The 27,997-nt window shown below is 39.4% G+C and overlaps 1 protein-coding gene and 1 non-coding gene across 9 annotated transcripts in view; one reads left to right on the top strand and one right to left on the bottom strand.

The window, feature by feature from the left end:
• Positions 1-27,997, bottom strand: part of LOC126162451 (E3 ubiquitin-protein ligase RNF13) — a 152,576-nt gene that overhangs the window by 87,240 nt on the left and 37,339 nt on the right. The window contains exon 1 of one of the 8 annotated variants that reach the window (XM_049918975.1): positions 8,203-8,247. The exons of the other annotated variants lie outside the window; for them this stretch is intronic. The gene's annotated coding sequence lies outside the window, so the exon portion shown is untranslated. Of the gene's footprint in view, positions 1-8,202; positions 8,248-27,997 lie in introns of those variants that run through there. 8 annotated transcript variants of the gene reach the window in all.
• On the top strand, positions 719-792 carry Trnat-ugu (transfer RNA threonine (anticodon UGU)). Its single transcript has one exon. It is a non-coding gene; the product is annotated as a tRNA-Thr (tRNA).

The raw sequence follows: 27,997 nt of genomic DNA, 5'->3' as shown, positions 1-27,997 counted from the left end.
CCAGCATGTATATAAAAACACGTGCCTATTTGAAATGCATTGTGGCGTCAGAATTTCAAAGCAAATGGTGAAGAACTTTCAGAGATTTACAATTTTGTACAAATGAACATTTATCATCTATATAAATAAAAATGTAAATGTTCATGCGTTCAAAAATCTTAAATCTCTGAAAGTTCTTTACCAATAGCTTTGACATCTTGACAACATTGCAATCGATTATACGTGTGATTTATGCACCTATTAGCATGCCTCATACAATGCATAAATATATATGTAATAAATGGAGGGGAACTGTATATAAATACGCAAATTTCGTCTGTTCAAAATCTTAGATCTCTGCAACTTCTTCATTGTTTGCTTCAAAATTATGACACAACGATGCATTCGAATATGCGCATTTTTATATGCCTATTTTTTAATATATATATAATTTTATTAAGATGGTATCTGTTCTTTCAGACATGTCTGAAAGAACAGATACCATCGATGACCAAGCATCTCGTTAGAATGAAATTACAGTGAAATGAACACCCTTAGCTGCTTACAGGCATTGACATACGTCAACAGGGACCGATGAAAATGTGTGTCTCGACCGGGACTCGAACCCGGGAACTCCTGCTTACATGGCACACACTTTATCCATCTGAGCCACCGAGGACACAGAGGATAGCGAGACTGCAGGGATTTATCTCTGGCACGCCTCCCGCGAAAACCTGTGTCCTCGGTGGCTCAGATGGATAGAGCATCTGCCATGTAAGCAGGAGATCCCGGGTTCGAGTCCCGGTCGGGGCACACATTTTCATCGGTCCCCGTTAACGTACGTGAACACCTGTAAGCAGCTAAGGGTGTTCATTTCACTGTAATTTCATATATATAATTTGTATACAAATATGTAATATATAAAGGAGAAACATTATTACCAAATATCTCAAAAAGTATTTTTTACACAATACTCTAATTACATTTGAACATGCATAGGCTTTATATTTTTAATATTTATAATATGTAAACATACATACATAAAAATATATAATAATGAAACATTAATAGCAAACAGGAAAGTTGTATTTATGGCTTATCTCAGGGGCGGGCAGGAATCCTGCACGCGTGCAGTTAACAGGTGTTCTGCGTGTACACAGGGGCAAGCTGGCCACCCGCTTATCTCCCCTCCGCACCATACCTTCTGTCTGCTCCTTCCTCTGCAATGCGTTTTGTTTCCTAGCTTGCTTTATTGAATGTAGGAATAAGATTAGTAATAGTACTGCTTGAAAGATATCATGGTTTGAAAGAGTACCTATTACCTAAGATATGTTTTATTTAATTATCACAGGTGGAGTGGAACAAAATTTCTGCATACAGACAAACGCAAGCATTTACTTAAATTTTCATCACTGATGTTTGCTCTTAACCGACACTTACTAATTCAGCAAATGGTTTTCCAGCTCTCGCTATATTAAGCTCGTACTGCTGGGCTATTATTGTTGTCATCCTGAAAAATTGAAAACGGTGCTCCATAAAATGTTAAATCAGTTACATGAGAGACACGACTTAAGGAAGTCGCAGATCTCTCGTGACTACAGCAACTACGACAGATTCATCTAGTATCGTCAGATCGCTCTTCTTAAGCTCAGTCAATTTCCCCATCCGCTCAGAATCCCACAATAAATTGTACTCGTCCTTGTGAAATTTGTTATAATGGCCTTCAATACTAAACTTCCGCTGACCAGCGAGAATACTGCCACATATTAAACATTTTGAATTTTCACGTTTTTGCACAAAGAAAAAGTGATTCTCCCATTACTTTTTAAAACATAGCAAATCTCCACTTCTCCGTTTCCTTGTTTCACTCTGCATTTTCCGGTTCTTGAAATACAACGTTGACTACGTAGTGGTCGCTACGCATCAACGACCGCAGCTTAGCCTGGTACTACACTGCCGCAACCTGCCGGCTGTCGCCACTGCTCCAGTCGACGATTGCACGCGAGCAGCACACGTGCAGCGCTGTGCGCTCATGAGCCGCGTGCAATGTTTGCCCGCCCCTGGCTTATCTGCTTACAGTTAGAATACTACTACAGAATCTGAAAATGCAAGAACAATAGATAAGGCTCAAGGTCAGAGGAAGGTGAAAAGGGGAGGGGGGAGGGGAGGAGATGGACAGAGGATAGGAGGAAATGGATATAGAAAGCAGACTGGAGGAAATGAAAAGACAGATGAGGGCAGGAGGAGATGGAGAGGGAGGACAGAAGAGAAGACGGACAGAAAAAGGGGGGAGGAGGAGGTGATGGACAAAGAGAGGAAGAGGAGGAGATGACAAGAGAGAAGGGGGAGGGGGTGGAGATTAGGGTGTACTTCCACTTCCCATATATTTTAGAAAAGTGTGCTTTCTGTTTTCTTTCTCTTCTATTTAACCAGACTGAGCCACAGTAACGCGTGGCCAAGAACAGCTAGTAAAAAATAAATAATCACCTACGCTGCCAAAACACACACAACCCTTGTTTACAACTGACAAAACACTATGAACTTTATATGGCTAACACTGTACAGATACTTTTCAGACATGTGATACTTTTCAGAGATGTTTACCAAAAACAACAACAAAACAACGTGCAAACTGCACTAGTACAACACACAAAATTACAAAATTCCGAATACTTTTTAACACACCTCGTGGATGTCACATATGGGACAACAGACAGAGATCATCAAAGGTCCACAAGTTCTGTACAAACTGCTTCAAACATTGCTACTGCATGAAGCACCCACATTTCCCAGAATCATTTCTTAGAGGGAGAGCTTAGAATTACACTGAGCGTGTTCCACTGATTCCCAAACTGCGCACCACTGATTGACTGCAGCAGCAATTGGGAACAACAGTAGTGGACCAGTAATGTGTTCTCAAATGAAGCCAGTTTGGGGTAATGAGTAATTCTGAATACCAGTTACTGTGGGACGCAATACCATGCCCAAAAAAACCTTTAAAATGACAACGGTGTTGGATGTGAGGCTGTGATCTGGTGAGCATCACAATCATTGTAATAATGTCACTGAATATTTTACAGATGATCAAATGAGACAAAATGGTATAATCGTATGTATGTGTGCCTATGCATGTGCTTGTGCTTGTGTTTGTGCTTGTGCGCGCACACGCGCATGCCGCCAAAACTTGCAAGTGAATTTCATAGCCTTCATAGAGGTTACCTGGTGTAGTAATCCACGAAGAAGGTTTTGTTTTGGAACTGCAGGGGTTAGTTATAGCTAGCTCTATGCCTAATTAGATGAGCTGTAAAAAGTACCAATCTGAAATTTTTTTAAATTACTAATTTGTTCTGTTAAAAGTTGTAAAAACATGTTTCGATGGCTTTGTGCAATGGTGTCAAACCTAAGAATTGTCTAACAGTATTACAATCCAAGGGGATGAATTAAAGGACTTAAACATGGGTTTCTCAAATTTAAAAAGACAAGGAGAGAAGGTATCTGCAAAAGTAGATAAAATATCTAATACAGAAGTGACCTTATTAAAGTTACCTAAGTTACAGAAGGAGATAATTAAACAGTGTGACTTAGTCAGGAATGAAGTTCAAGGACACTTTGGAGAGGTAAATTGTAAGATGCAACAAATACAGGAATTGCCAACCCATGAATTTGAAAGTATACATAATCAAATCTCAGATACGTATGGCCAAGTAGAGGCATCAGTAGAAAGTAAAGAATTTGGTGAAGTAATTAGTGCCCCAAATGCTTAGACTGTTTTAGAAGAGTGTCTGCAGCAGCTAGACAGAGAAAAAGTACAAGAGAAAGTTGATTCTACTAGCACTACCACCAATTCTTCAGGCGACACTGTAGGACAGCACTAGGAATTTCATAAGTTGTGGGCAGCATTAGGAAATAGCCAGCAAGAAGTTAAGAAAATGACTGTCAGCAATAATGGGGTGAGATGTGGGTTGATGAAAGTACTTCAACTAGGAAATGATGTGAATTTATCACAACAATTTCCAAAGTTCAAACCTAATTGGGATGTACACCCTACTTATTTTTTGTGAGTATTTTTTGGATCATTACCCAAGAAATGAGAAAATTATAAGAAAATAGATTTTACACTTAGGTAATTGGGAGGGGATGCGACAGAATGAGGGACTGCTCATTCGGAAGATTTTAACTATTTTCAGGAAAAATTCAAGAGAAAATACTGGTCATCCAACACACAGGAAAAGTAGCTTTAGAATTACTAGACCCGAAATATTACCTAAGTTCTTGGGGAAGTTAAAAGAATTACAATGAGTGGCATCTAACTCGATCTACGTATTTAGATAACCCATTAGAAGACTCACATCTTTTGAAAGTATTTGTACATAGTTTAGCACACTATGTAATGAAGGAAATTTGGTATAGCAGGTGATAAGCGATTTGCTGACCTACGCTGAAGCACTAGATACTTTAAATAAGGAACAATGTGAGACTGTAGACAGAGAAAACCAGGGAATTAACAACAAGGAACGTCAGCATTTTCCAAACAAATTTGAAAAAAAAAGAAAAACATAACTTATGTTGTGTTCATAACTGAAACGTCAAAGGAATTTGAAAGACAGGAGAAAGAATGATACAGTCACAAGTGTTTGTGCCAAACACGATTAACAATCATACAGAAAGTCCAATACCCATATATGGATCTGTGTCAAATTACAGGGCAATTAAGGAGAATTATCCAGTAATCATAATAGAAAATGTAGAACATCCTGGGACAGTGATAAGACCCAGGAAGTGAAAACAGGATCACCGGCCCCTATACAGAAAAGTTTATTGCTTTTGCAGTCAAGATACATATGTGAAAGTGGTGGTTGGAGAAGTAGGAAAAAGTCAAACAAAATGTACGGAAGAAAAGTGTATGTTTATAGAGAATATGGTAGTGAAATTTCACTGATCTTACAAGATTTATTGCAAACAGTGAAAAATAAATACCTGTGTCCCATACTACTTGTTACTGGTGTATACACTACAAGGTGATACAGGAAGCAAATGTAAATTAATCAAACAAGAAACACTTGCACCTAAAAGTATAGCAAATTTTTAATTTATACAAACTTTAGAAATAGTGCCTAATGTTAATTTACAAGTATTATTTGGTACAGATTGGTTGTTGAAATATAAAGTGATTTTAGATTTTGATGTAGAATTACTATCTTGGAAAATTGACGGTTACTGGGTAGTAGTAGCTTTCAAAATGTGTCCAGCAATAGACAAACTAAATGTTGGTGAATAGTATTAGTAACTAATCCGCAAATAGCTAAGCAGAGAAGAATTTATAACTAATCTATAAGATCAAATATATAGTAAAGATTATGAATGCGTCCTCTTAGAGGATGATCAGAAGAAAGAATTGTACAATACTCTATGGAAATATAATCAGTACTCTCAGATAAACCAGTAGTAACAGGGGATTACATTTCCAAATTTAAAATAAAATATGAAAAACCATTCTTTTGTAAATCCTGTCCTATACTGTTAAATTTAATATCTGCAGGACAAGAGAAAATACGATGATAGAAAATCAAATCAATGAATGTATTAGTAAGTGTTTACAATGCCTTGTTGGTTGTTAAGAAAGCTACACACAAAGTACACCTGGTTTTAGACGGGCGCACTCTCAGCAAAGATACTTAAACTGAAAGAGATAGACGTATGTTATTGATGAATTGCTAGCTACGCTTTAACAAGTCAGATATTTCATTTCAATAGATCTGACAGACAGATACTGGAATGTAAAATTACATGAACATTCAAAACAGTACACAGCCTTCTTGTTTGACTGAAAGTCATATCAATTCAAAGTACTGCCTTTTGGCTTAAATATTTCAGTTTCAGTATTTATTTATGCTTTAGATGAAGCTTTGAGGAAATAGTTGTTACATGAACTGATTATTTATGTACATGATGTTTTAATAGTGTCAAAGGCATGCAAAGAGCACTGTACTCTATTAACAAAACCTTTGCACAAGTTTTACAAGAAAGGTATTAGGACTAAACTGCCCACATCTCGCTATGGCAGAGAGGAATTAAACTTTTTAGAACATCTCACACGGGTACAGGGAATCAAACCTGATCTTGAAAGGATAAGGGCTATAAAAGATTACCCAGAACCCCAAAATGTTAAACTATTATACTCTTTCCTCAGAATGGCAGGATTTCATTCTAGACAGAGCATGGCCAAGTAATGAATAATCCAGGACTATTAACACTATTAAAACAAAGATCTAAATCCAGATGGGACAAAGGAGCATCAGAAAATTTTAAGAATAGCAAAGAAGCATTAGTGAATGCTCCTATACTGTATTGTCACGCAGTGCACGAATCATTTAAATTAGTAACCAACACTTCAGGATATGGAATCGCTTCAAAACTCTTTCAAGAGGAATGGAAACCTGAAGCTGAGGAACATAAGATTATTGGTTTCATAAGCAGAAGGCTTAATAAGAACAAGTTAAATTACACTGATACGGAAAAGGAGCTACTAGTTATTGTTTGGAATATTTGCAAATTCCAAATGCTGAGTTGGGGATCACAAAGAGTTATTTACAGTGACCCTCAAGCATTAACATTCTTGATGGAGAGCAGGTTACTACACAACCTTTTAAAGAGGTGGGCCTAGTTTTTAAAAAAATTCCAAACAGAAATTAATTACATAAAGAGCTCTAAGAACCAAGTTTCCGATGCACTGTTAAGATTACCTTTAGCTATGAATGAAATGAGATGGACTGAGACCTGGTGTCACTTTTGCAATCAATTTCCTGACCTTAAGTTACACTAATAAGAAAGTTAGTATCTTAGCATTAAGAATAAAGCAGGAAATAAAAACAGATATATATTTTAGCATTAAGTTTTAGCAATGAGAACAGGCTTTGTTGTTTACCAGCTGCGACAATATTATCGACAATAATTGACGATTCCATGTTCTGGAGATTAAATTCTACTGCATCTAGTTGGAAATCATGCATAACACAGAATGTTGAAAGATCGAACATGTTTTATCCATGACGGATATGGACATTTTGGTATATGTAAGTGCATAAAACACATGAATAAATTTTATTAGTTTAAGAATTTCAGTCAGATAATAGTAAATCTACCACAACCTTGTGAAGTATGCCAGAAGGTTAAAGATGACAACAGCCATCTAAAAAATAAGTTTTATCAAATACAACCATAGGATTGCATGATTTAACCACTGCTGAATTTTTTTGGGCAATTACCTACAGGTTGCAGAGAGGGTCATTTACACCTTTGTACTGACAGAATGATGGTCTAAATACCTAAAACTTTATTAATTAAAACAGGCCAACACATTTACAGTAATAAAATGTTTGAGAGAAAATTTTAAAGATGTGAGTCAGCCTGTTCTAGATTTTTAGAATGTTCTAGAAATTTTCTGAATTTTTTTAATGTTCTTGAATGTTTTGGAATGTTCTCGGTGCTCTATAAAGAGGTGATTGGCACAGTCCTTCATTGCAAATTAGGGTATTATTGAATTCTTCAGTGGGTTTGAGAGTACTGGAGATTAATTCTGAGCATTTGAGAGTACTTTTTATTGTTGCGTACTAACATGTTTATGATTTTTTGAGTGTTCATTTTTATTATGTTCTTGAATGTTCTCGAGTGATCTGGAATGTTTGCAAGAAACAAATGAAAATAAGGACCATGCTAATCATTCTTTTCAGCTAGCACTAAATAAAAAGAAGGATGAATAACACTTTTACATTGTGTACTGGAGGCAGGATTAATTTTCACTGATAACAATGTCCCTTCTACAAAAGCCTCTGATGCTGCAACTGAAGAATCAGGATAATAGTAGCACAATATCTGCCAAACCCAAATGCCATAAAAATACTGGGAACACTCAGCAGTGATGTCTTGGGGACATTCTGGAAGATTCCATGTGTACAAATCATATTCAAAGAAGGATGGGACAAGATACATACAGAACTACAGAACCGCCTCTTTCACAGTGTCCCAAACAGAGACAGACTATGCGATGTTGTACAGGTGGGCGCATTCCTCACCAATTAGTTGCCGCATATAGGGTCAAAGCAATTCTTATTATTAAATGATGCTCCTCTAAGTGTAATTGTAAATTTTTTGTTGCCTAGGTCTGACCATAGTGAAGAACTCCTATTACATCCTATAAATGAAGTATAAATATTCTCCAAATACCTATATCTTCTTTCAAGATGCACATACCCACGTTAACACTTTGTGGCTCCTACACTGCATGGATTATACTACAAAAACACGAGCAATTTATGACCTTCATCGGGCATTTCTCAGCTGTGTAAATGTGTTGCAATGTTTGTCTTCCATCTGGCATCTATATAAAGGTACTTTATTAAAAGACACAGATGGGAGCACCTAACACACTTACTGGCAGGAATAGAATTCAGACAACATTCTATGTTACTTGCTTTGCAGCATTCACATTTCCCTTGCTGCTGCCTACCATGCCTCAAGGGATCACATGCACTGCAAAGGGCATCAATTGTTGTCTGCCACATCCTTTGTATTTGTTTTCGAAACAACCTTAAAGAGTATAGTACTGAAAAATTGGTAAGATCTAATTGTCCACAAGCTGGAAAAAAACAACTTTTGTTTCGCAGATGAGACCATTTGCTGCTTGTTACATGAAAAAACACTAGGATTATATTTACTTTGACAGCAAGACAGAAAATGACTGTGTCCAAAGTAAACGCCAGAAAAAAAACGGGAAACGACAGAGAAGATGAAACATGCCTGTATACTGGACCGTAATGAAAAAATAAGGCTGGTGTGGATGATAGCAACCAGCTAATCGACTACTTCCCTCTTGAGAGGAAGCAAAGTGGTGGAAGAAAGTTTTTTGAAAAAAACGTTTTCACAGTTACAACAGGGGTGCTTATTACTATGTCCACCATATAACAGCCTGTTTGAGGGTCAAGTGACAGTATGTTTGTACGATCCTCCTGCATCAATAATTTGTTAGATGACATTCAAAACCCCCAGATTTCCTGTTTCTGTATTCTACTGCCACAGTTGAATGGTCAATGAGAGACAGGATAGATGTCTTTGATATGCTTAGCCATTCTACTTAGGACCAGACTTTTCTCAGTTTCTCAGTAAGATCTTTTGCTAAGGTATGATGGTTGTAGTTGTTGCATGCTTTTTACAGATGCACTAATTTCTACTAACTTTTCTGTTGTCATCTCCACATTCTTTTTTGAACTGAAAGTACAACTTCTCTGCCTCCACAGCAATTTTCTAATTTTGTTATTAAATCATAGTGGTTCTTTCCTGTCCCTAATCCACTTACTTGACATATACTTCACCAGGGTGTGATTTACAATTCATTTAAACTTTGCCCATAATTATTCTACATCCATCATACTAGTATTACATATGTCCAGAAATTTCCTAACTGGAATTCTCAAAACTGCTTATCTGTCCCATCTAGCAAAAATACTCTTTGAAACAATACAAAAGGGTGCCTAGTTATGGACTGTAACTAAGTTCACACTTCTCGATTCACCTGTTAACTCAATGTTGTTCACAAGCACTAAACCCTTATTGAAGATTTATGGTCACATTCTAGTGTGTTGCTGATTCAGTGGAACTGCTATCAATTGTGCAGTGGGACTTTGTTTCCATCTTCAGAGAGTTGAGGGCTGTAGGAGAGCTCACATTTACACCAACTCACTACAAAATTATATAAATACTTTTTAGAGAACTCTTTTGTGTTTGTTGTTCTCATGTTCAATATTTACAACATTCGGTGACAAAACTCTCATTATGTAGAGCAAAATAGCTAAAGTGAATTTCAGAACAGTGCTTAAGAGAATGACATTTCTCCACAGCTTCTACCAACTGTTTCTGGGTGTTTACGTTGTCAGCAGAAGCACTTCTTCCCACCTTCCAAAACACCATCAAGCCTCAACACCAAAATATAAATGCCATCTCCAGAGTGGGTAGTCTCTTGCTACCGTCACACCTTGCTGATGTCCAGTGCTCGCACTTCTCGCATCATCTCTGCACAAACATAAATTGAAGCAGGCACGGTGGATATTCGTTACATGCTAACTACCTAAAGAAAATATTTTTGCACAAACATCTTTCACCTGGTTGTGAGGAAGAGGTGGAACCATCTCTGTCCATAATTCCTCTATGTCCATCATACTGGTATTAAATGGTATCCATTCATTTTTGAACTGGGATGCTACTAAATGCTTATCTTCCTTTTCTAACAAATATGGTCTCCTAGCTTTCATTGATGGGCGTATTAATTTTAATAACCATTGATGCTATAATGACATCGTGATCACTAATTCCCATCTCTATACTGACACTGTCAATAAGAACAGGCCCATTTGTAACTACAAGGCTGAAAATATTTCCATTGCAAGCAGGCTGTCAAATTACCTGCACAAGACAGTATTTGGAAAATGTGTTCAATGCTACTTCACAAGACTGCCTGTCCATAACATGTGCAACAAATCCATAGGCGTCTCAGTTATACTTGGTAGGTCAAGCTGTCAAATAATATTGCACGTTCAGGATATTTTTGCACTACTGTACATAGAATTTCTTTGAATGATTCTGAAACTATCATGGCACAATCAAGTGGTCATTCAAAACATACGATAATTAACTTTGGTTCACCTAGATCCATTACACCCATCCACAAAACTTCACAGTCAGACTGTTTCGACTTTGATAGACACAATATTTTTGTTTTTGTAATTAACACACATCCTTTTATTGTGTCTACTCTGTCTTTTCATCAGAGGATCTTGAACTACTATGTAGCCTAAGAAACCCCCATGAGCACTCCACAACTACTCTGCGACACAAGTAGCTACTTCCTTTGTGTATGACTGGCATATCAAGTGGAGTCCTACAATTCTCCATCCCACACAGTAGGTCCAGAAATATGCAGCCCTGACTCAAAGAGTTGACGAAGGCTTTGGTTGAGATCCTCCACTCAGCTCTAATCCAAAGGAGAATGATGCTGCAAAGTGTGAGCTCTGCTTACAAAACGTGCATGAGGCCAGCAGTCTTCACCACTACTGCCAGCTGCCCATATAAACTAAGGCTGGTATCACAACCCAAGCACAGACATCATCGGTGACAACATGAGCCACAACTTGCAGATTCCACCCAGCACGCTCAGTAGCCACAGGAAGGACCTCCTTCACATCTCAGATGAAGCCCCTAGGCAGACATACCAAGTGCACATTGGATTTCTTTCTTGCCTTGGACGCTGTTTCCCTATGATGCCCCGTAATGCACGTAATGTTGGAGGTCCAGATAACTAGAAAACTCTTCCTCTCCCCTGAGCCTGCTCGGACCCTGCTGGAGGAGCAGCTACCTGTCTACTCACACAGTGAATAAGCAAGGCCAGTTGGCTGGTCTCCACATTGACACTCTGCCTCGAATGACACAAATGCGTTACCACCCGTCACTTGACTTGCAGCGAGGGCAGTCCCACTTGATTGGGTACACCGCAAAGTGCCTTGGCAGCAGAAACCGTGGGCAATATAAGTGACACCTCAGGTGTCCCATGTGGCATGCCACAGGCTCTGTCATCGCTACACCCCAAGGCTGCCTTCTCAAAACTGCTGAATGTAGCCAAAAGCATCTTCAGCTGTTCGCAAATGTGTGCTAGGGTGTGCATAGGAATTACTAACTCATGTAAAAAATCACTTACAAATGATCAGCATGTAGCCATTGTAAGGTAATTTGTGATGTGAAAATGAAATGACTGACACAAAATCATCATTATTTATTAAGAAAATGATCCATGGAACATGAAACTGACTAACTACCAACAGTGATGCTCTCTGTACTAGAGAGTGCTTCACTAATACAGTTTAGATTTTTGTCATCTGTTGTACGTTGTTATTGCACGTTGTTACATGTGTTTAAGAAAAGAATGCTTTTTCCACTGTTTCTGCAGAACTAATATCATGTAAAATGAATGTCTCAAAAAAGACAGTATATTTCAGTATATTAGAAAAAGCTAGTCACTCAGAGGTGTGTAACTATGAAAAGCAATTACTGCTACTCACCATACAGAAGAGTTGTAGTCATAGACAGACACACCTTCTCCACCCCTGCACTCCCAACCCCTTGCCTCGTGGCCCATATCCCTGCAATATGCCTAGAAGCAAGACCTGCTCTATATACACTCCCACAACCTCCTAGTTCAGTCTGGTCACAAGCATCACCTATCCTATGATAGGCAGAGTACATGTGAAAACAGTCACATGATCTACAAACTAAACTGCAACCACTGTGCTGCACTCTACGTTGGCGTCATGCCAACAGAATGTCTGTCCACATGAATGGCTGCTGACAAACTGTGGCCAGGAGACAGCTGGACCACCCAGTCACTGAGCACGCAGCCCAAAACAATGTTCCTCATTTTAATGACTGCTTCAGAGCCTGTGGCATCTGGATCCTTCCTATGAACACCAACTTTTTGGAATTGCATAGGTGGGAACTCTCCCTGCAAAATACCCTACATTCCCATAAACCCCACCCCAAGATCTCAATCTTTGTTAGTCTCTGCTCCTGCTCTAGTGCTACACAGCTTCTATTCCACCAATGCACCCATTAGTGTTTTTATTTTTTCCCTCATCTTCTTCCCTACTTTTCTGCTCCCATCCCCCCCCCCCTTTCCCCAACCCTCCTCAAACCTTCCAACCACACCTAGCAGCCCTACCTGTCTCCACCATGTCCCTGCATGCTCACACAAGTTACCACAAGCAGCACTTTGCCTTTTCCTATTCCTACCCTGCTATCCCTCCCTCTGCATGCTCCAACTGCCCTTTTACCCCACCATCCATCAGGTGCAGTTGTTTGTGGTCTGGCCTCAGTGCCACAGACAGTGGTCATGTATGTGACAGTTGTGCTTGCCCGAATGTGTGTGTGTTCTCCACTTTAGAAAGAGGCCTTTAGGCCAAAAGTTCAACATCTGTGGCAGTCTTTTTGTTGTGTCTGTCTGCAACTCAACATCTCCTCTATATGGTGAGTAGTAATATTTACTTTCCATAATACTGTTGTTATTCCATCCTGGATTTCCTGTTGTTTGAAACATAACTGCTATCTGATATCTACAAAACATGAAAATAATATTTGTAATTCTATAATTAGTATGATATTCAGTATTATTTAAAATTGTTTAGAAAATCATATTTGTTGAAGTTTGTATTAAAATATCAAGTTTTATCAAAATATTTATAAATTCAACTATTTTGCGTCGTTCCGTAAAACAAAATAATGTACTCAGTTTCTCGTTCCACGATAAATTTTCATTTTAATTTAATTATGTATTAATTTAATCTATGTTCTACATGGTCCAGTCACATTAATGTGACCACCTGTGTTCACTGGCAATGTGCAATATCCTCTCAGAGAAGACAGGTGGCAGTGGTAACAGTGGAGAGATGCAGGTAACAGTGCAGTCACTGTTGTAATGCAAAAATGGAGTGATTGTCTGATATTCAAAAGGGCACAATCATTTGCTTTTGGGCAAAGGATGGAAGCATTTCTGAAACAGCAAGTCTGGTAGCTGTTCGTGTGCCGCCGTGGTTAAAGTATAGCAGGCATGGCAAAATGACACTATCCAAAACCGGCACCGAGGTGACTGTGGTGCGCCAGGGTTGAATGACAGCCACAGGGATGTGTATGGGCGAACAGACATGTTACCAACAGTGTCCCCTCAATGACTGTTCAGCAAACGTTGCTGCGCATGGGCCTCCACAGCAGTGGCCTGTTTCATGCACCCACAATGACTGTGGTTCGTTGATGATGAAGGTCAGAATTTGCAGACCAATACCGCAACTGAATCTCCACTGAACCATGACAGGTTAATTCACATTTTTCAGCTACTTCACATTTTGTGCTACACTGGAAAGAAATGTCTGAAAGCAAACACCCTGCAGCAATCTTTGGAAGGATCCACTCTGGAGGAGGGTGCATTATGGTCTGGGGAATATTTTTACGGCATTTCATGGGTGATATCATCATTATGGAATGCACAAGTGGATCAACACAAGTACGCATTTATCCTTTGGAAACATGTCCACCCGTACATGCAGTTTGATTTCCTTGGCATGATGGCATCTACAAAAAGGGCAATGCAACGTGTCACACAGTTTGCAGTGTACACGCGTGGTTTGAAGAGCATCAGAATGAGTTTATTGGTCTCCCCTGGCCACAAAACTCCCCAGATTTGAACCCAATCGAGAGTATGTGGGACCATCTCGATCAGGCTGTTTGAGCCACAGATCCTCAACTGAGAAACCTACCACACTGGCCTTGACAGCATGGCTCAACATTCCTACCAATACCTTCCAGAACCTCACTTGACTCTCTTCCTGCATGTCTCACAGAGGTCCGCACTGCAAAAGGTGGTTATTCAGGCTTTTGACAGGTGGTCACATTAATGTGACTGGACAGTGCATAAAATATTTACTGTTATAAATATATCAATGCTGCTGTGGCACTGGTTGCCATAAGTTGAGTTCAGTTTTTGCTGTGTAGGGTTACGTTCAATGTAGTGTCCAGTCTGTAAAATATCATAATTTGTTCAATTAAACCAAAATGTTGATAAGAATGAAAAAAAAAACGCATTAATTATTCTCTGTTCAAGTCTGTTCAGTGGACATCCAAAATGGACATCTAAAATGCAACAGAATACAGCATCACATTTCTAAAGAAGCAGTCACCTTCAGTCAAATAAGCAGCAATATCAGTATTGTGACTATCCACTATAATATAGTTTTCAGCCTGTAGTATGTTTCAGAGGTATTTCAGAAGCAAAATATATGGTTAACAATTTTCATTACAATTTTATTGCTTTTTGTAGTAGATTTCTACGGTGATGTGTTATTTCATGTACTGTCACAGTGGTCTCTTTCACCAGAATTTCTTCGTATTATTTACAAACTGTTGTTAGTGTGATACATAAATTTACTACAATGGTTGCTTAAGCATTACACTGTGATAATTCTCCCCATCTTTTTGAGCAAGATGCTACACAAATGTGTTTATGATATGTATATGTTTGCGATACACGTGGGAAAATGTGACTGAAATCACAAAGGAGGTCTTTCACATGTGCAAATCAAGAAAGGATATGATCTTCAATATATGGCTTTTTGGCCTGCTGGCAGAAGACGCTTTGGTTAAAAAAATGAAGATTCCAGCTATGTAGTTTCATGTAAGACATTACACAAGCATATTATCAGATACCCCCCCATGAACCATGGACCTTGCCGTTGGTGGGGAGGATTGTGTGCTTCAGCGATACAGATAGCCGTACCGTAGGTACAACCTCAACGGAGGGGTATCTGTTGAGAGGCCAGACAGACGGGTGGTGCCTGAAGAGGGGCAGCAGCCTTTTCAGTAGTTGCAGGGACAACAGTCTGGATGATTGACTGATCTGGCCTTGTAACAATAACCAAAATGGCCTTGCTGTGCTGGTACTGCGAACGGCTGAAGCAAGGGGAAACTACAGCCGTAATTTTTCCCGAGGGCATGCAGCTTTACTGTATGATTAAATGATGATGGCGTCCTCTTGGGTAAAATATTCCAGAGGTAAAATAGTCCCCCATTCGGATCTCCGGGTGGGGACTACTCAAGACGATGTCGTTATCAGGAGAAAGAAAACTGGCGTTCTATGGATCGGAGCGTGGAATGTCAGATCCCTTAATCGGGCAGGTAGGTTAGAAAATTTAAAAAGGGAAATGGATAGGTTAAAGTTAGATATAGTGGGAATTAGTGAAGTTCGGTGGCAGGAGGAACAAGACTTCTGGTCAGGAGACTACAGCGTTATAAACACAAAATCAAATAGGGGTAATGCAGGAGTAGGTTTAATAATGAATAGGAAAATAGGAATGCGGGTAAGCTACTACAAACAGCACAGCGAACGCACTGTTGTGGTCAAGATAGATACAAAGCCCACACCTACTGCAGTAATACAAGTTTATATGCCAACTAGCTCTGCAGATGACGAAGAAATTGAAGAAATGTATGATGAAATTCAGATAGTGAAGGGTGATGAAAATTTAATAGTCATGGGTGACTGGAATTCGAGTGTAGGAAAAGGGCGAGAAGGAAACGTAGTAGGTAAATATGGATTGGGGCTAAGAAATGAAAGAGGAAGCCGCCTGGTAGAATTTTGCACAGAGCACAACATAATCATAGCTAACACTTGGTTTAATAACCATGAAAGAAGGTTGTATACATGGAAGAACCCTGGAGATACTAAAAGGTATCAGATAGATTATATAATGGTAAGACAGAGATTTAGGAACCAGCTATTAAATTGTAAGACATTTCCAGGGGCAGATGTGGACTCTGACCACAATCTATTGGTTATGACCTGTAGATTAAAACTGAAGAAATTGCAAAAAGGTGGGAATTTAAGGAGATGGGATCTGGATAAACTGAAAGAACCAGAGGTTGTACAGAGTTTCAGGGAGAGCATAAGGGAACAATTGACAGGAATGGGGGAAAGAAATACAGTAGAAGAAGAATGGGTAGCTTTGAGGGATGAAGTAGTGAAGGCAGCAGAGGATCAAGTAGGTAAAAAGACGAGGGCTAGTAGAAATCCTTGGGTAACAGAAGAAATATTTAATTTAATTGATGAAAGGAGAAAATATAAAAATGCAGTAAATGAAGCAGGCAAAAAGGAACACAAACGTCTCAAAAATGAGATCGACAGAAAGTGCAAAATGGCTAAGCAGGGATGGCTAGAGGACAAATGTAAGTATGTAGAGGCTTATCTCACTAGGGGTATGATAGATACTGCCTACAGGAAAATTAAAGAGACCTTTGCAGATAAGAGAACCACTTGTATGAACATCAAGAGCTCAGATGGAAACCCAGTTCTAAGCAAAGAAGGGAAAGCAGAAAGGTGGAAGGAGTATATAGAGAGTCTATACAAGGGCGATGTACTTGAGGACAATATTATGGAAATGGGGGAGGATTTAGATGAAGATGAAATGGGAGATATGATACTGCGTGAAGAATTCGACAGAGTACTGAAAGACCTGAGTCAGAACAAGGTCCCCGGAGTAGACAACATTCCATTAGAACTACTGACGGCCTTGGGAGAGCCAGTCCTATCAAAACTCTACCATCTGGTGAGCAAGATGTATGAAACAAGCGAAGTACCCTCAGACTTCAAGAAGAATATAATAATTCTAATCCCAAAGAAAGCAGGTGTTGACAGATGTGAAAATTACCGAACAATCAGTTTAATAAACACAGCTGCAAAATACTAACACGAATTCTTTACAGACGAATGGAAAAACTAGTAGAAGCCGACCTCGGGGAAGATCAGTTTGGATTCCGTAGAAACACTGGAACACATGAGGCAATACTGACCTTACGACTTATCTTAGAAGAAAGATTAAGGAAAGGCAAACCTACGTTTCTAGCATTTGTAGACTTAGAGAAAGCTTTTGACAATGCTGACTGGAATACTCTCTTTCAAATTCTAAAAGTGGCAGGGGTAAAATACAGGGAGCGAAAGGCTATTTACAATTTGTACAGAAACCAGATGGCAGTTATAAGAGTCGAGGGGCATGAAAGGGAAGCAGTGGTTGGGAAGGGAGTAAGACAGGGTTGTAGCCTCTCCCCGATGTTATTCAATCTGTATATTGAGCAAGCAGTAAAGGAAACAAAAGAAAAGTTCGGAGTAGGTATTAAAATCCATGGAGAAGAAATAAAAACTTTGAGGTTCGCTGATGACATTGTAATTCTGTCAGAGACAGCAAAGGACTTGGAAGAGCAGTTGAATGGAATGGACAGCATCTTGAAAGGAGGATATAAGATGAACATCAACAAAAGCAAAACGAGGATAATGGAATGTAGTCGAATTAGTCGGGTGATGCTGAGGGTATTAGATTAGGAAATGAGACACTTAAAGTAGTAAAGGAGTTTTGCTATTTGGGGAGCAAAATAACTGATGATGGTCGAAGTAGAGAGGATATAAAATGTAGACTGGCAATGGCAAGGAAAGCGTTTCTGAAGAAGAGAAATTTGTTAACATCGAGTATAGATTTAAGTGTCAGGAAGTCATTTCTGAAAGTATTTGCATGGAGTTTAGCCATGTATGGAAGTGAAACATGGACGATAAATAGTTTGGACAAGAAGAGAATAGAAGCTTTCGAAATGTGGTGCTACAGAAGAATGCTGAAGATTAGATGGGTAGATCACATAACTAATGAAGTATTGAATAGGATTAGGGAGAAGAAGTTTGTGGCACAACTTGACCAGAAGAAGGGATCGGTTGGTAGGACATGTTCGGAGGCATCAAGGGATCACCAATTTAGTATTGGAGGGCAGCGTGGAGGGTAAAAATCGTAGAGGGAGACCAAGAGATGAATACACTAAGCAGATTCAGAAGGATGTAGGTTGCAGTAGGTACTGGGAGATGATGAAGCTTGTACAGGATAGAGTAGCATGGAGAGCTGCATCAAACCAGTCTCAGGACTGAAGACCACAACAACAACATTATCAGATAAAATGAATTTTGTTGCTACTGCACAGGTAATGAGCAATGAGGATACAGTAATGGATTTTGATGAATTAAGTCAAAAAATTAGTCAGATTAAGGCTTATGTATCTATCTAATCCACTCTACTAACTGAAGGAAAAAGGTACAATTTGTATAATATCTTTCTGAAGTATTGGTAAGTTTTCCAACAAACCAGGAGTGATCAGGCTGTCAATTTTAAATAAAGGAGAGTGAATTGTTCTTTTGCAATCAGTATCCTATTCCATTAAGTTTAAGACCTACTGTAAATGAGAAAATAAACAAAATGGCAGAAAATAGTGAAACAGAAAGAAGTTTGGGCATACATAACAATTGCTTACTTGTGGTAAAGGAAGCTATAGATAGTGTGTTCTTGGTATTAGAAGCATAAACTCAGAGACAGATCTATATGTATAGATGAATTACTAGCTACGTTTGAGCAAGGGAAGTATTTTAGGTCAATGGATTTGACTGCCAGTTACTGGCATGCAAAACTACATGAGAATTCATGGAAGTTTACAGAATTTTTGTTTGATAGCAAGTCATATCAATTTTCATTATTGCCCTTTTGATTGAATTTATTTATTTTCTGTCCATATAACAAAAAGTTTTTGGACATTGTCAGGAAGATTTAGCTTACATTACACATATACAGTAAAACATTTACATTCTTTCATGACATCATGACATGTCTGTACACACTATTTTTCAAAAGGGCACTACAAGTAGATTCCTCTATAGTGTAACACAATTTACCTTATATTTATAATAGTACAGTACACATAATACAATGTATAATTCAGTGGCGTAGCGTGAGGGGGGACTTTGAGACTTAGTCTCCCCTGTATTCGTGCTCAAAAAAGATGCAATAGTAATTCATAACAAAAATATAAACAACTTTTGACTAAGAGCATTAAATGTGCGAAGACATCATTGTAGCCCGCAGTGCCACACCCTGAGTATTGGTGTATCTGCCTCCCTTCCCTTACCTGGCTGTGTGCACCTGAGCGTTCTCGGCTCCCCTCCACTTCTCCTCTTCCACGAAGGCTGGTGCGCTGCACTTGCTAGTAGGTATCAAGACTAGTCTCTGCCGCTTCTATGCTGGCTTTTAACATGGAAGTGAACAGTCATGTGGTTTGTGTTCTTAGTCATTCTTGGGTGATTTTAGTGCATATTTTTGTTGTGTCGCCAACATGAGTGAACCAGAAACTGTACACCTTATAGAATTTTTATTAAAAAAAGTCATTTCTACATTAACATATGAAAAAAAGTGCGAATTGAAGGACAAACGACCTACTCCTATACTCAGTATAGTTTTAAGTGAAGCCAAACAAAAATGCACTTTTCAGACAGCCTGGTACGAAAAGTATGCTTGGCTGACTGCAAATGCAGTTAATAACAGATTATATTGTTATATACACTCCTGGAAATGGAAAAAAGAATACATTGTCACCGGTGTGTCAGACCCACCATACTTGCTCCGGACACTGCGAGAGGGCTGTACAAGCAATGATCACACGCACGGCACAGCGGACACACCAGGAACCGCGGTGTTGGCCGTCGAATGGCGCTAGCTGCGCAGCATTTGTGCACCGCCGCCGTCAGTGTCAGCCAGTTTGCCGTGGCATACGGAGCTCCATCGCAGTCTTTAACACTGGTAGCATGCCGCGACAGCGTGGACGTGAACCGTATGTGCAGTTGACGGACTTTGAGCGAGGGCGTATAGTGGGCATGCGGGGGGCCGGGTGGACGTACCGCTGAATTGCTCAACACGTGGGGCGTGAGGTCTCCACAGTACATCGATGTTGTCGCCAGTGGTCGGCGGAAGGTGCACGTGCCCGTCGACCTGGGACCGGACCGCAGCGACGCACGGATGCACGCCAAGACCGTAGGATCCTACGCAGTGCCGTAGGGGACCGCACCGCCACTTCCCAGCAAATTAGGGACACTGTTGCTCCTGGGGTATCGGCGAGGACCATTCGCAACCGTCTCCATGAAGCTGGGCTACGGTCCCGCACACCGTTAGGCTGTCTTCCGCTCACGCCCCAACATCGTGCAGCCCGCCTCCAGTGGTGTCGCGACAGGCGTGAATGGAGGGACGAATGGAGACGTGTCGTCTTCAGTGATGAGAGTCGCTTCTGCCTTGGTGCCAATGATGGTCGTATGCGTGTTTGGCGCCGTGCAGGTGAGCGCCACAATCAGGACTGCATACGACCGAGGCACACAGGGCCAACACCCGGCATCATGGTGTGGGGAGCGATCTCCTACACTGGCCGTACACCACTGGTGATCGTCGAGGGGACACTGAATAGTGCACGGTACATCCAAACCGTCATCGAACCCATCGTTCTACCATTCCTAGACCGGCAAGGGAACTTGCTGTTCCAACAGGACAATGCACGTCCGCATGTATCCCGTGCCACCCAACGTGCTCTAGAAGGTGTAAGTCAACTACCCTGGCCAGCAAGATCTCCGGATCTGTCCCCCATTGAGCATGTTTGGGACTGGATGAAGCGTCGTCTCACGCGGTCTGCACGTCCAGCACGAACGCTGGTCCAACTGAGGCGCCAGGTGGAAATGGCATGGCAAGCCGTTCCACAGGACTACATCCAGCATCTCTACAATCGTCTCCATGGGAGAATAGCAGCCTGCATTGCTGCGAAAGGTGGATATACACTGTACTAGTGCCGACATTGTGCATGCTCTGTTGCCTGTGTCTATGTGCCTGTGGTTCTGTCAGTGTGATCATGTGATGTATCTGACCCCAGGAATGTGTCAATAAAGTTTCCCCTTCCTGGGACAATGAATTCACGGTGTTCTTATTTCAATTTCCAGGAGTGTACGTCTTCTGTTTGACAATAAAGAACTTTGACAGGAAAGCAAAAAAACTTCAGACATCAAAACGTCACCTGCAGAACAAAGAATCATTTCAGTTATTGGAAAAAGTAGCATTGAGCACGCCCTTTCTGAAATCACTGGTCTGACAGCAATAAAATACAACGAACAAGTTGCATACAGTAGGTGAGTATTGGCTTGTCTTAGTCAGGCAATTATATTTCTTTGTAAACAAGAACTAGCCTTTCACGGCCATCGAGAAGACTAATCCTCCAGCAACAAAGGTAACTATCTGGAATTGTTGGATTTACTAGCTCAAGGAGAGCAGTTAATCTGAGACCATCTGTCATCATCCTCAACCTTTAAAGGAACGTCTCCAGATATACAGAATGATGTAACAGAAATGATAACTCTGGCAGTTAATGAGAAAATAAAATCTGAAATTCAGAACTGCAATTTCATTTTGGTTCAGTCTGATGAAACATTTGATGTATCATGTAAGAGTCAAATGAGTATAATATTCAAGTACTGTATTGCAGACAAAATTGAGGAAAGATTTGTTGGATTTTACGATGTTTCTGGAGATAAAACTGCTGAAGGTTTGTCAAACATTGTTCATGCAGCATTGAAAGAATGGAATGTGGAAGGAAAAGTGGTTAGTCAACCATATGATGGCACTTCAGTAATGGCGGGCAGAGAAAGAGGACTACAACAATTGGTGAAGCAGTTCTGTCCCTATGCGCTGTTTCTTCATTGTTACGCACACCAACTGAATGTGGTACTGTTACACGCCTCCAAAATCATACAACAAGTACGCATGTTTGTAAGTGATCTTACTGCATTCCATTGGTTTTTCAGCAAATAATCAAAACGAACTGTATTGCTAACTGAGACAGGATTTAAACTGCCACATGCAAGCAACACTCGCTGGAACTTTTGTTCCAGGGCAGTTTCAACATCTAGTCATTTCTCAGACTATCTAGTTTTTTTTAATTATATATTTGATGATACAGACTCTCAGTTTGACCCAGAATCTTTGAGCTGTGCTTTGGGAATGAAACGATGGATAGATGATCCTACTACGTTTGTCTACTTGCTTTGCTTCTACAGAGGGTGTTTAATTTATGTTGATCATCTCTTTAATGTTATTCAGTCAAAATTTGTCAGTATAACTGCTTGCCACGACGAAATAAGAACTGTTTTGAGAAACTTACGACAATTAAGAACGGGAACATTCGTTGATGAATGCATTAAATGCAGCTTCTGTTTGAATGGCAACTTATCATTCTGTGACAGTCAAAAGACATCTCTCAAGTCACTAACTTACAAGATACTGGATTTGCCAATTGTTCAGATGGAAAGGAGGTTTCAAGACTTTCCCCAAATTCAGTTTGTTGAACTTTTGAATGAAAAGTGTTTCCCGAACTTTCAAAAATAATTCCCAAAGTTGAAACTGCTTCAATTATTAGAACAGTACCTTTTTTTCAAACAAGAACAAGTTGAAAATGAAATGCATACCACATACGCTGATGAGAAAAACACTTATCTCCAAGAATCCTTTTAAAGTACATTGTCAACAATGATTTAGATTCCGTTTATGAAGAAACAACGAAGTTCCTGATTTTGGTTTTGACCCTACCCACAACTACAGCAAGCAGTGAACGAAGCATGAGTACTCTTAAACGAGTGAAGAATTATTTAAGGAATTCAATGGCCAACACCCAGCTGTCATGCTTGAGCATGTTAGCAATAAAAAAGTCACTACTTGGAGAGCTATTCAGTGATCAGATCTTTGTAGACCGAGTTATAGACTTATTTGTGGAAAGAAAAGACAGGCGCATTGCACTTGTGTACAAGAATATGTAAGTGCTTCTTCTCTTGCTAGTGGAGTTCTACAAGTTTTTCATTGTTTCTTGAACAAGTTAGTTATTATTATTATTATTATTATTCGTGGTAGTGGTAGTGGTGGTAGTAGTGGTAGTAGTAGTAGTAGTAGTAGTAGTAGTAGTAGCAGCTGTTGTTTTATTTGATGTGTTTTGTTTCATTTGTTTAAATTATTGTTTATTGTATTATTTTGTCTCCCTATAATAACTGCAGAGTCTCCCCAACCTTTCCAACCATGCTACGCCACTGGTATAATTACATTCTTGTATACCACTGATAGATCGGAGACACTGTCTATATACACTGTTTTCCAAGATGGCATTACAACTTAAAGTCCTCTATAGAGGAACAACACTTCTCTATTAATAATTGCTTCAGTCTACTCTTTAGCAAATTTAGATTCGCTTTCTTGAGTACACAGGGTAGTGCATTGAAGAAAATTGTTCCCATTCTATGTGGGCTATGGTTTCAGTCTAAGTATCTGTACGAGCACTAGATGAAGCTTTAGGCGAAGAGTTATTACAAAGAGTTAATTATTCACTTAGATGATATTTTACTAGTGTCCAAGACATGTGAAGAACACTGTATTTTGTTAACGAAAACTTAACGTAAGTTTTATGAAAAAGGCATTACAATTAATTTATCAAAATCACATTTTGGAAGTGAAGAACTCACTTTTTTAGGACATTTATTGAAGATTCATGAAATAATACCAGATCCAGTGGGAATAAGAATGATTTAAATACTGTCCAGAACAAAAACTGTAAAATAATTATGATCTTTCCTAGGGTTAGCCTGGTATTACCATCACTATGTATAGCCTATGAACAATCCCAGACTACTGTTTTTAAAACTTAAAGCCAAAAGAATATGGAATGAAGGGACACTGGAGGCTTTTCAAAACATTAAGCATACTTTAGCAGGAGCACCCATATTAAAACACCCTGTACTTAACAAAGCATTTAAATTAGCAACAGATGCTTCCAAATATGGTGTTGCTTGTGAACTGTTCAATAGTGAATGGAATCCAGAGACAGGGGAACATAATACCATAGCCTTTGTTAGCAGAAGTTTAAATAAATATGAGCTCAATTATATAGGTACAGACAGAGTTGTTAGCTATTCTACGGAGCATACAAAAGCTTCACATGCTAATTTGGGATGCTTAAAATCATCATACATACAGATCATCAGGTTACAGCTTTCGTTATGGAAAGTAGGTTACTACATAGCCAACTAATACAATGGGTATTATTCCCTCAGGAATATTAAACAGACATTAACTATGTAAAAGGTCCAGAAGATAAGAACCAGATGCTTTGTCATGCTACCATTAAGCATGAATGGAACAATGAGAACTGGAGGACCAGGAGTTATTTTTTCCATCAACTTCTTAGCTTTAAATAATACTAATGACGAAGTAAGAAGGTTACCTGTTCAAATACAATAAGATGTAAAGATATATGCATAATTTGAAGAAAAGCAACAACAGTATGGGCAGACTGTACTACCACCAGAAGAAAAGTCTATGTGGGTGGTAGGTGAAGGTGCTTTATTTTGGAATTCACCAGTAACAGTTGCAAAAAATTTCTAGCACAGGAAGGCATTAAACATGTGACTATTTCAAAATATCATCCTCGGTCAAACCCCTGTGAATGGATAATGAAGAAATAGCACAACTGTATAGTAAATATTGTTCTGAAAAATACAACTTGGGCTTAAATGATTTCCAAGTTTCAAGTGGTCATCAACAAACACATGTGTCTGCAGCACTATAGCCTGTTGAAGTTGCAGATAAGAATTTTGTTGGAGATCCCGTATTAAAATTATGCAAATGGCCACCTATAAAAAAGGTAGAATTAGACGAACTGCAGAAGATGGTAGATGGCAGTCTACTTACACAGACAAAATTAGAGGTAAAAAAATACAACAAAAGATGAATACATCTTTATTTAATATAAATGAATTACTACTAGTTCAGAACTATCATCAAAGTATAAACATAAAGAAGGAGTCGAGTAAATTTTTCCAAGATATTGTGGACCAAATAAAAGAGTGGGTGTTCCACATCCTAAAGCAGTGTTTTTGATGGATCCCAAAACTGGGCAAAAAAGATGATTGTATAATGTTGAGTGATAAAGAAATTTAAGTCCTCAGGATAATCTGCTACCTCGGCTGATTGGACAGGTTGATGACCATCAGGTTCTGAGTTAATTGCTTCATTATTTCAAATTTAGTTTTCCATGGAGCAACATCTTCCTCTTCTACTACCCTAGTGTCTATAATTTACACCTCTCTTACTACACTATCTTGCAGAATTAAAGCAACAGGAGAAGCCTGTTATTAAAGTATTAAGAATATACGTTATTAAATAATGAGTATGAGCTATATGTGAGTATGTGAAAAGTAATCTGCATGTTTTGTAATTAGGATTTTCTAGCTTTCATTTGTTGTTATATCTTTTATAGGGGATGTTAGATAATCTGTTAGGTAGGTGCTGTAAGCTGTTATGTACAGAGTTACACATGATCCAAAACATACGTTTCACAGTGACGAAGTGCTGTGAACAACCAGACTTACAGGCTGACAATTAAAAGACTAATTACTACTGATGACTGACATGTGGGAAGCCAATCTCTACTAGCTACTCACGAGGGTGTTGCTAGGATAAATTTTCAGTGCATGTACAGGTGAAATTGGGACAAGTCCATTCTCTGGGGCATGCCAACCACACTTCATACTCTAACATTTTGATGAAGAACTGATCAGGGAAGGGGTGGTTGATGGTATGAGAATTTGTCTTTGGGGATCTATAGCCTTTATTTCTTTGGTCCTAACACACTTAATCTTATATTTTCTTTCTTTCTTCTCCAGCTGGAGTACAGATTCTATCTTGCCTCTTTCCAGATTCATATGCTTCTATCGCTAAAATCGTTCTTTTATTTGTGCCAAATAGTGGTAATTACAGTCTTTACAGGCAGAGCCAACACACATAAGACATAACAACAAAGATAACTTTTTTGTTTTGAAATGCAACATAAATGTGGGGATCATTTAAATTATGATAACACACAACATTGTAAAAGAATATTATCAAGGAGTCAGGAAATATCCATTTGAAACAGCTGGGTAAAGTCATTAGGATGAGGTTGAAACTTCTTCACTGAAAGTTATAGAAGCAAGGGTCATAAGCTGTCCATACTATTTCAAATTTTTAAGATGAGGTAGGCTCAATTTTATGTATGTATGAGAGAGTAAAAGGATGGATGAACCCAGAGAAGGGATGGTCTAATTTATGCCTACATGTCTCCATACAAGGAACAACCTGCACCTATTATGTATATATTGGAGAGTAAAGGATAGGTGGATCCAAAGAAGGGCTGGCCTATGCCTAGGTCAGGTGATTACATAGAAGGAATGACCTGTACCATTTCTTTTGTGTATAGGGGTAAGGGAAAGGGACACCCACAGCACTAAGGTGATAATGTATGGTCACAATATCTGCCCAAAGGACAAGGTGAGAGTGCAGTTCTTGCAGAGGTAAGAAGCTGTAATGTGACTGTTATTCACACTCATGATGTATTATCCAAAGCAATCAAAAGCAAATCGACTTACCTGGGCAATGAATGATTCTTTGAATTTTCAATCCCTTACATGTTGAATTACAGCAAATGGAGATTTAAAGTTGTGGACAGTAGCATAGAGTGAAATGTCAGTGCATAATTCCTTATAGTAAATAAATACTTAAACATTGTAGATCTCAATAAATTTGAGAACCTGGTGCAGTTATACACGGTGTTACAAAAAGGTAAGGCCAAACTTTCAGGAAACATTCCTCACACACAAAGAAAGAAAATATGTGGACATGTGTCCGGAAACACTTGCTTTCCATGTTAGAGCTCATTTTATTACTTCTCTTCAAATCACATTAATCATGGAATGGAAACACACAGCAACAGAACGTACCAGCGTGACTTCAAACACTTTGTTACAGGAAATGTTCAAAATGTCCTCCGTTAGCGAGGATACATGCATCCACCTCCGTCGCATGGAGTCCCTGATGCGCAGATGCAGCCCTGGAGAATGGCATACCGGTATTGTATCACAGCCGTCCACAATACGAGCACGAAGAGAGTCTATATTTGGTACTGGGGTTGCATAGACAAGAGCTTTCAAATGCCCCCATAAATGAAAGTCAAGAGGGTTGAGGTCAGGAGAGTGTGGAGGCCATGGAATTGGTCCGCCTCTACCAATCCATCGGTCACCAAATCTGTTGTTGAGAAGCGTACGAACACTTCGACTGAAATGTACAGGAGCTCCAGGATGCATGAACCACATGTTGTGTCGTACTTGTAAAGGCACATGTTCTAGCAGCACAGGTAGAGTATCCCGTATGAAATCATGATAACGTGCTCCATTGAGCGTAGGTGAAAGAACATGGGGGACCAATCAAGACATCAACAATGGCTGCCCAAACGTTCACAGAAAATCTGTGTTGATGACGTGATTGCACAATTGCGTGCGGATTCTCGTCAGCCCACACATGTTGATTGTGAAAATTTGCAATTTGATCACATTGGAATGAAGCCTCATCCGTAAAGAGAACATTTGCACTGAAATGAGGATTGACACATTGCTGGATGAACCATTCGCAGAAGTGTACCCATGGAGGCCAATCAGCTGCTGATAGTGCCTGCACACGCTGTACATGGT

The sequence above is a fragment of the Schistocerca cancellata genome, chromosome 2 (genome assembly GCF_023864275.1).
Source record: "Schistocerca cancellata isolate TAMUIC-IGC-003103 chromosome 2, iqSchCanc2.1, whole genome shotgun sequence".
Classification (NCBI taxonomy): Eukaryota; Metazoa; Arthropoda; class Insecta; order Orthoptera; family Acrididae; genus Schistocerca; species Schistocerca cancellata.
Note: the sequence above shows the minus strand (reverse complement) of the source record. Positions and strands in the feature narration are given on the sequence as shown.